Here is a 10,586-nt window from a genome sequence, read left to right as displayed (position 1 = left end):
GAGTACAATTTCACTATTTTCAAAATACTATCACAAAAATGTATTTGTCAAAAGTGGCTGAAAGCCGTAACCCTAACTTCTGGCTAAAAGTGGCTAATTCCATAACCCTAACCCTAGCCTCTGGCTAAAAGCCGTAACCCTAACCCTAGCCTCTGTGTGAAAGCTGTAACCCTAACCCTAATCTCTGGCTAAAAGCCATAACCCTAACCCTAACCTCTGGCTAAAAGTGGCTAATTCCATAACCCTAACCCTAGCCTCTGGCTAAAAGCCATAACCCTAACCCTAATCTCAGGATGAAAGCCATAACCCTAACCCTAGCCTCTGGGTGAAAGCCGTAACCCTAACCCTAATCTCAGGATGAAAGCCATAACCCTAACCCTAGCCTCTGGCTAAAAGCCATAACCCTAACCCTAACCTCTTGCTAAAAGTCATAACCCTAACCCTAGCCTCTGGCTAAAAGCCGTAACCCTAACCCTAGCCTCTGGGTGAAAGCCGTAACCCTAACCCTAATCTCAGGATGAAAGCCATAACTCTAACCCTAGCCTCTGGCTAAAAGCCGTAACCCTAACCCTAGCCTCTGGGTGAAAGCCGTAACCCTAACCCTAATCTCAGGATGAAAGCCATAACTTTAACCCTAGCCTCTGGGTGAAAGCCGTAACCCTAACCCTAATCTCAGGATGAAAGCCATAACCCTAACCCTAACCTCTGGCTAAAAGTCATAACCCTAACCCTAGCCTCTGGCTAAAAGCCGTAACCCTAACCCTAGCCTCTGGGTGAAAGCCGTAACCCTAACCCTAATCTCAGGATGAAAGCCGTAACCCTAACCGTAACCCTAACCCTAGCCTCTGGGTGAAAGCCGTAACCCTAACCCTAATCTCTGGCTAAAAGCCATAACCCTAACCCTAACCTCTGGCTAAAAGTGGCTAATTCCATAACCCTAACCCTAACCCTAACCTCTGGCTAAAAGCCGTAACCCTAACCCTAGCCTCTGGGTGAAAGCTGTAACTCTAATCTCAGGATGAAAGCCATAACCCTAACCCTAACCTCTGGCTAAAAGTGGCTAATTCCATAACCCTAACCCTAACCCTAGCCTCTGGCTAAAAGCCATAACCCTAACCCTAACCTCTGGCTAAAAGTGGCTAATTCCATAACCCTAACCCTAACCCTAGCCTCTGGGTGAAAGCCGTAACCCTAACCCTAACCTCTGGCTAAAAGTCATAACCCTAACCCTAGCCTCTGGCTAAAAGCCATAACCCTAACCTTAATATCTGGGATAAAGTTGTAACCCTAACCCTAACCCTAACTTCTGGCTAAAAGCCGTAACCCTAACCCTAAATTCTGGCTAAAAACCTCCAGCTAGAAGTGGCCTCTGGCTGAAAATATTCACTTTCATACAATATTAAACAGACCAACAAAATATTAAGTGTTCAAGTATTTATTTGAGGAAGACAACAGTCCCCCCGCGGGGGTGTATTCCACCAGCAAAAACAGAAAAAAGCATGATATAAACGACAAGATATAAAACAAGTTCATATAGAACAATATACAAAAGTTATAGTATAAATAGGGCTTGTATACATATTACACTGTTTAAAATAGCTAAATACCAAAATGAAATAACTAACATAAATCTAAATAAATCTAACCTAACCCACAAACACTGTATACAGGTATGAATATGTGTGTCTATGGAGAGCAATGGAAAGATGGTTGCTTTATCTAAGCTAGTCTAAGCTGCATCTCATAGTGTAGTAAAATCATCAAAAATTGTCAAAAAATGTCTAGGGATAGTGAGGTGTCAAAAATGACAAAAAATGTCATAGTATAATAAGGCATCAAAAATCATCAAAAAAATGTCATAGTATAGTAAGGCATCAAAAATCATCAAAAAAATGTCATAGTATAATAAGGCATCAAAAATGGTCAGAAAATGTCATAATATAGTAAGGCATCAAAAATCAATAAAAAAAAATGTAGTATAAAAAGATGACAAAAATGACAAAAAATCAGTATCAGTCAGTATAATAAGGCATGAAAAATCATCAAAACAAATGTCAACAGAACAGATTTATTCATCAGTTTCTGTGATTAACGCATGTTCTTCTCTCTGCAGAAGATGACGGCAGATGAAGACCTGAAGTGGACAAAAGAGAAAAAAAGTGTTAAGAAGCTGTTAATTAGACTGCTAGAATTAGAACTGCTGTAAATGGTGTTTGCTTCCTGTTCTTCAAGTAAAAACACTCCAAAGACTAATATGTCTTTATTAGACATCTGTGAGAACATGCAACTGCTTATGATACAACTATTTAATTAATAACTGTATCACAAGCAGTTAAATGATCATAAAGATTCTTAGTAGACATGTTTATCTTTGGAAAATATGCTCATAACTACATGAACCCTAACCAGCTCTAACAAGTGTTTCCTTGTGGTCAAATGTCATTATCTTTACTGTGATTTGTTGAATATTGTCTGGAATAAAATCATTAGAAGTGTCTTCCTAAACCTTGCATTGCATTAAAGCATTGCATTTCTCTATTTTGAAACTGATGTTATACAAATAATTTTATTGCATTATTTTAAGAAAAATGTAATGATTCTCAATTTTTTAGACTTAATTTTAAACATTTTGAAAATATATTCTTTAAGGTTTTATATTTATTTTTTATGGTTTTATACTTAACTTTTAAAAGGTTTTACACTCACATATTTTATTTTATTTTTTTAAGTTTCATACATTTTAAAGGCTTTATACTTGTTTTTTTAAATTGTTTAAGGTTTTGTACTTAAATTTTTATGGGTTTTTAGAGGTTTCATGCTTAATCCTTAGATCTTTTTTAAAGGGTTTACATATATATATATATATATATATATATATATATATATATATATATATATATATATATATATTTAAAAGTTGAGTATTAAAAGGTTTTAACCTTATAAACCTGTTTTATGAGGTTTCCTAAATTATTTCATACTTACTTTTTAGACCTATTTATTTAAGGTTTTAAATGTATAGGGTATGTGTAGGTTTTATATTTATTTTTACACATATTTTTAAAGGTTTTACATTTCATTTTTATGTTTCATACTTAGTTTTTAGACATATTTTTGTAGGTTTTATACTTAACATTTAAAGGTTTTCAATTTATGTATTAAAAGTTTTATACTTATTTTTGAACCTATTAAAAGGATTTCTATTCTATTCTATTCTAAACTAAGGTTTTATGTGTTCTACATTGTTGGAAAATATTAACTAAAACTGAAAAGTTACAGCTGTTTTAGTTTGTTGCTCTTTGTTCCAGTCAAGAGATTTTAAAGAGTCAAAAGAATAAACAAACACTGACCTTCTGGAAATGTCTTCATGTCTCTCTCTTCTCTCTGTGATTTAATGGTTAAAGTTTGAATCCTGTGGGAAAAAAAACAACACACATTAATATAAACATGTGATTTTTAACTCATCAAAATAAATGCACAGAGAGTTTCTGGGTATTGAGCTTCAAACTGTCAAAAGACAAAGAAGTTAAAGACACTAAATCTACAGAGAAACCAGAGTGTGGACTAACTGTTTCTGGACTAAACAGAACTAGTCCAAGAGTTAAATGTGATTTCTATACAAAGACAGAAGAAGCTGCTCTGACTGTAGAACTGACTCCACCAGCTCCTGATAACAGTAGTGGATGGAAATGTTTGTTTCTCCAAAATCAGTTAAAATTTGAACTAAATTTAGTTGATAGAAGCCAAAATGAAGCAAAATGACAGAGTTTCTAGTGTGACACTGAACTGAATAAGTTCTTTGTGTTTTTGTGATTTACTGTACTAATGAGAGAGAGAGGGAGAAAGACAGAGAGAGACAGAAAGAAACAAAGAAAGAGAGGGAGACAGAGGGAGAATTAGAGAATTGAAGACGGAAGCACAACAAGAGTCATCATCGTCCTCATGTTTATTTACGCTAAAATCTCATTTGACCGCGTGAGACTTGAGTTTTAAGAGTCCAGACTCTGGTTGTTGGTGGTGACTCTGTTAGTGTGTGGTGTGGCTGTGTTGGTCTTCTCTCTGCACCTCACACACTATAAGAACAAAACTGTGAAATCTGACATTATCTGTCGATGTGTGTGTGATCTCTCACATTTTCTACATCAGGTAAGATTTTAAAAATCTTCTCGTGTGTGTCAGGGTTAAGAGAGAGGGGGAAAGAGACAGAGAGAGAGCTGATGTTTAAATTCTTCTTTTTCTTTGAACTGAACATTCATGAACTATGTCAATAAACTTTAATGATGAGTGAAGTCTTCTTGTGACAAATCAAACTATTCAGACTTCAGATCAGTTACTGAGGATAAACAGTTTAATGTCAGTTTAACATCAACAGTCTAATGTCAGTGCTGTGTGTTGGACAGTTGATGTAAAGCTGTTGGTGAATTACCTGGAGGCCTCTGTCCTGGTCTCACAGAACTTCTTCACTGTACAAAGACTCTCTGTGATCGTGGATGAAGTGGTGACACCTGGAGGAAATAAAAAGAGAAAGATACAAAAGAAAATGATCAATACACTATGACCTATTCCTCATTAAGAGTTTAACCATGAAAACAGAGAAATATTCAACATTACAGCTGAAGCACAACATTCTCCAAACGTTAGAGGAGTGTCTCAGAAAATGGGCTGTGTACTGTCACATATGACAAGAAGAAACATCACATCTTTAACAATCAATGACAAGAAATAACTGGGAAAATGTAACTTCATTAAATACCATGTATTTAAACAATAACACGGTTATTAACTTTAATAATTCAGCTCATCAACACATGTTTTTCAGACTGAGTAACTCTTTAGGACACATACCTGTTTGGTTTGTCAGGTGAGAGCAGGTGTTTGTGTCCAGGCTGCAGCAGCTCAACCAGTCAACCTGGAAAACACAAGTACAGCAGCTGAAAAACAGAGAACCTCATTAATAAAGAAAACCTGAACAGTGGAGAAGAATACAACACTGAAAACTAAACACTAGAACCGTGACAATCACACTGAGTTGTGAGGTGAATACATTCTGTTAGTAGAACATGACTTTATTGATCTCAGAGAGAAAGCAATTATTAAAATAGCTTTTATAATCATTTCTAACAGTAACCTCAGCTCAGACACTGTGACCTGCTCTGTGGAGGAGCACAGAGTTCAAACAGTTTTTCAAGCTTGAATTTAACACAAAACTGAGCTCAATAAAGTCTCAAGTCACCACACACAAATTTCTAATCATTAATATACAAAACAGGGGATCAATGGATGGCTATGGACAGATCACTGCCACAAAGCTACAAAGACACACAAAACGACAGAGACAAAAAACTGAGTCGCAAAATGATTACAGCTAAACAGTTAACGGCCACACTGAAACAAAATGGCCACAAAGAAACGTTAAATGACCTGGAATGGACACAAACCTACAAAGACACAATACGATGCAACACAACCACACAGAAACTGACCATAAGTAGATGTAGAACACCTAGAGACGCTAAACTAAGCAATACCATAACAAATAGACACAAAATGACCACATGACATGATAATCCGCCATAAACTGACTTAAAACGACCGAGATGGAGTTCAACATTACAAAGAAGCAGTAAGATGTCTGCAGAGTAACAGAGATGCAAACGGAGCAGTAAACAGACAGAATACTCAACAGTTACCACCTCCACAGCTCATGTTAGAGGCTTTAGTCACAGAAACACAAACACACTTTAACCCACGCAAATAAAAACGACGACAAAAAAGGGAAAAACATAACTAAAAGATAAGGCTAATGCTAACGATCCCCACTAATGCTAATGCTAACACCAAGGTGTAAAAAGTGTAAACAAATACAAACTGTGATTTACACAGATCCCATTACCAAGAGCTGTCCACATTAGACCCACAACTCATGTCAGGGACGCCTCAGTCACAGAAACACAGACACACTCTTACCCACGCGATATAAACGACTGAAATGGAAATAAAAGATATAATTGCAAGGTAATGCTAATGCTAACGCTCTCTGATAGCGTTAATGCTAACGCTCTCTGATAACGTTAATGCTAACGCTCTCTGATAACGTTAATGCTAACGCTAGCCGCTAACTGTTTGCCTTACCTTCACAGGTGTGTTCACCGTCCAGTCTCACTCGTGTTGGACAAAAAGCAGCTCCAGTTTGTTTTAGCTTCCAGATCTCTCCGGTAACGGCGTTCTCTCACAGGACTGACAAACAGATACAAAGCTTCAAACACTGGCTTTAAACTTTTCCAACTTCCTCTCTCCGCCTCTCTCCGCCCCTCCCAGAAAGTAATGACCAATGACGAGGCACGCCGCGACTAATGACGACATACGTCAGCTAACCCTGGCGGAAACACGCTGATTGGACAGTAGCTGTCGTAGACTGTTTGGGCACGCTGCTCTGAGCCGACGAGTCTTTAGACTACATGTAAAGTAAAACCCGTGTAGAATATATTGGCACTGAACAGGAGGGAGAGTGTCCCCTCCTGCGCTTTGGGTGAGAGGTGTGTGTGTGTGTGTGTGTGTGTGTGTGTGTGAGGGGCCGGAGGACCCGGATGAGCAGAGGAGAGTAGTGGCCGCTGGGTCCTAAAGCCTGCCATGTTTGTTTCCACAGGGAGGATGTCGGTGCCCAGTGAAGCTTGATGTGTGTCTGTCGTATAAAATCACTATTCAGTCCCATTTATCTCAGTTCCTCTGATACTTAGTGAAAGACGAGTAACACACATAAATTCCACTACTTTTGTGAAGCAAACACTTTGGTAAACCCATTTCAAGCACCAAAACAATTCAGCATTTGGCCCAGATGTCCTTCCACAGTGCTCTTGGACTAAAGGAGGCCTCCATACATTCAGAGCTGAGAGTATTCTGTGTGTCATGAGTTGTTTGAACAGTTGAGCCCAGAATCTGCTGCTGACTCCCACCAACTGCCATCACTTTTAACACGATCATTGTGCTAAATACAACACTGTCTTTTCATTGTTGTGCCTGGTGAAAAACAAACATCATGCTCCATTTCCTACCACCTCTCCCTCTGTAGCCTGGAGCCTCTGTCTCTGCTCTCTACAGGACTCAGACTGACATAAACCACTCTGAACTGTAACAAAGTCTGTTACGCAGTCCACAATCTTGTGCTGATGTTTGTCCATGTTTCTGTCACACTCCACTGAACATTAAATTGGACCATGAACTGAAAAATTGCTTTGGGTGCAAAGAAGCATAAAAAAAAAGAGAGGGGGGGGTGGGGGGGGGGGGGGGGGGGGGGGGGGGCTTATGGTTTTTGTGTGGTCCAATATTTTATTCAAGCAGGATTCAAATTGGTGGTGAGACATGGAGGCCTGTGTTGTTAACACATCTCTGTCAGTTTGTTAAACTTGAAAAGAGCTCGCAGCCTGAGGTGACTGGTATAAACAAGGTCAGCACAGAGCACCTCACTCCAACACCTCAGAAATGATCTGGGTTCAAAGGTCACAGTGACTTCATATCATATGGAGGGAACTTCATCACATCAGGCAGAGACATTCACTAAGACTCATGATGAACTAATTAGAATTTGATGGTCAAAGGTCAAAGGTCACTGTAGCTTGGTTAAGCAGACCTGGACTGGCTGCTGGAGGCAGGCTCAGGTTCATTTTCACACTGGATGGTGGATTAGTTGTAGTGACATCCCCAGCAACAACACCTGACTCTGCAGTCCCCCTCAGCTCTGTGCTCTGTGTTTTGAGTTTAGAAAATGTTCTGCTTTCATCGTTCTCATTCTTCCAGCAGCAGCAGCAGCAGCCGTGTGTTTTCAGTGGAAAACCTCTGATAAACTCAGTGTACACTGCCAGCTCAGCACCTAGCAGCACACAGAGCTGATATTTTCACAGCTTAAAGAGCCAGGTATTCTTCTCAGGAGAAAGAGTGCATATCATATATCTACATTTATCAGGTGGACAGAGACATGACGCTAAAGTTAATGTTACTCTGTGTCTGCTGGATACAAGTTGACAATAAGTCAATGTTGCCTCTTTGTTTGTTCCATTGGATTCAACTGGAGTAACCACACAGCTTCAACATCAGGAAAACCTAAAGGGAACTGCCCTGATTTTCCATATCAAAGTGTGTCTGGAGGCGTAGGCGCCCGAGCAACCAAGCAAGTGGAGCAAATTAAATCGGTTAAAACACAACCAGGCACCAGCGTCTCCTGGTTTAAGGGCGAACCACTGCATATTACTATAAAGCTTTAGTTCTCCAGAGGGAGCAGGGTTTAGTCTGAGAATGTCCTCAAGTCCGCATCAGTCTGACAGGTTTAAAACATCTGGTTGTGAGCATATCAGAAGTGTACATGAAGTGTGAGAGTGGCCTTAATACAGAGATGATCTGAACTAGTTTTACATCTGAAACCTCTAAAACTCAGAACATTCACAGTCAATGACGCATTGAGAAAACAGTTCTAAGGAGCAGTGGAGAAATAGGACAACGGATGGAGCTTTTGGAAGTCATTACTTCTTTACTTATTAATGGAATTTGAAATGAGATTTTAAATAGAAGCCAGATGTGATTAATGGTGATAATTCAGTCAGTAAGCTTTAATGGTGTGATCAATGACATTTATAGCAGACGCAGACTAACACAGCAGGTTACAAATATTACACCTGATTGATCTGTGCACAAGCATTTATTGTGAAATTGATAAAAACATGAATATTATTATAGACAGATCAAGAGGGCGGGAGGGGGGGCTGCTGGAGGAGTCAGTTCATGAATCACAATGCAAAGAGATGCTTCAAAATGAATGAGAAAGAAAGGCCCTGGAGGAGGAGCCCAGATCTCTGCAGCTCTACTACTAACACCACCCCAATCACTGAAGTTTCATTTGTCTGTTTCAGAGGCTCTCTGACGAGCTCTGCTTATATTTCTGTGTGTGTCACTCTTTACTTCTACTCCACTACGTCTTAGAGACAAGTATTTTACATTTCCACCACTACAACCCACAGCTGCCAGTTACTGTCAGAGAGAGCAAAGGGAGGCTCCATCCACTGGGAGGATGGTGTTCTATACAATGAGTCAGGATCAGACTGAACTCAGCATCAACAAATACCCAGTGTTAGAGGACTGAGATCAGGATCAGGGCCAGAAAACATCTCACACCTCAGTGGTTTTTATTATAGGTCTTTATTATAGTAAGAAATGGTCCTGAAGCCTACAGGGTCACAGCAGGGACAGAAACTGATCCACAACACTCACTGATGAACTCTGGTCCTGAGGAGAACCTCAGTGTTCATCTCTCAGAGGACCAGAGTTATAAACATAACTTCCTCAGAGGACTGCAGCCGTGACTCAGGGCTGAAAACATGTTCTCGTTTTTATTAACAGACGATTATAAAATGATAGAAATGAAAAGAATGAAAAAGGTCTGTTCTTTTGGTCAACATTTATGTCGCAGCTCCGTCTGTGACCTGAAGTTTCCCTGCTGTTTCCTGAGTTTTGTTTTGTCTGTTTTCTCCTGTGTATCTGTCGGTGTGTGTGTGTGTGTGTGTGTGTGTGTGTGCAGCTCCTGCTCTCCATTAATCATCACGTGCAGTATAAGAACCCTGACTTTCCATCCATTCATCAGCAGATTGTTCCGCCTGCTCTGTGATATCAGCTCTCTCAGCTGCTCAGCCTTCGTTACTGAACTGACTTTATCTCTGCTGTTTTTCTACATTTTCTCCTGGAGCTCAGTCTGTGTCTGAGCTGCTGCCTCCATCCTCCATCCTCCATCCTCCATCCTCCTCTATCCTCCATCCTCCTCCATCCTCCTCCATCCTCCATCCTCCATCCTCCATCCTCCATCCTCCTCTATCCTCCATCCTCCTCCATCCTCCTCCATCCTCCATCCTCCATCCTCCATCCTCCATCATCCTCCATCCTCCATCCTCCATCCTCCATCCTCCTCTATCCTCCATCCTCCTCCATCCTCCTCCATCCTCCTCCATCCTCCATCCTCCTCCATCCTCCATCCTCCATCCTCCATCCTCCATCCTCCATCCTCCATCATCCTCCATCCTCCATCATCCTCCATCCTCCATCCTCCATCCTCCATCATCCTCTATCCTCCATCCTCCTCCATCCTCCTCCATCCTCCTCCATCCTCCATCCTCCATCATCCTCCATCCTCCATCCTCCATCCTCCATCCTCCATCCTCCTCCATCCTCCATCCTCCATCCTCCATCATCCTCCATCCTCCATCCTCCATCCTCCATCATCCTCCATCCTCCATCCTCCATCCTCCATCCTCCATCATCCTCCATCCTCCATCCTCCATCCTCCATCATCCTCCATCCTCCATCATCCTCTATCCTCCATCCTCCTCCATCCTCCTCCATCCTCCTCCATCCTCCTCCATCCTCCATCCTCCATCCTCCTCCATCCTCCTCCATCCTCCATCCTCCATCCTCCTCCATCCTCCTCCATCCTCCTCCATCCTCCTCCATCCTCCATCCTCCATCCTCCATCCTCCTCCATCCTCCTCCATCCTCCTCCATCCTCCATCTTCCTCCATCCTCCATCCTCCTCCATCCTCCTCCATCCT

The 10,586-nt window shown here is 40.9% G+C and overlaps 1 long non-coding RNA gene across 2 annotated transcripts in view; it reads right to left on the bottom strand.

The window, feature by feature from the left end:
* Positions 1 to 1,419: 1,419 nt before the first annotated feature.
* The window catches only part of LOC127139190 (uncharacterized), a 50,182-nt gene continuing 41,015 nt past the window's right edge, over positions 1,420 to 10,586 (bottom strand). Inside the window, exons 4-5 of one of the 2 annotated variants that reach the window (XR_007809191.1) lie at positions 3,351 to 3,412; positions 1,420 to 2,134 (exon numbers count right to left, since the gene is read on the bottom strand). This is a non-coding gene — a long non-coding RNA (uncharacterized LOC127139190). The remainder of the gene's footprint in view (positions 2,135 to 3,350; positions 3,413 to 10,586) is intronic. The other variant, XR_007809190.1, reaches the window with a different exon arrangement.

This window comes from Lates calcarifer, linkage group LG23, assembly GCF_001640805.2.
Source record: "Lates calcarifer isolate ASB-BC8 linkage group LG23, TLL_Latcal_v3, whole genome shotgun sequence".
NCBI lineage: Eukaryota > Metazoa > Chordata > Actinopteri > Centropomidae > Lates > Lates calcarifer.
This window is presented reverse-complemented; position numbering and strand designations above follow the sequence as displayed.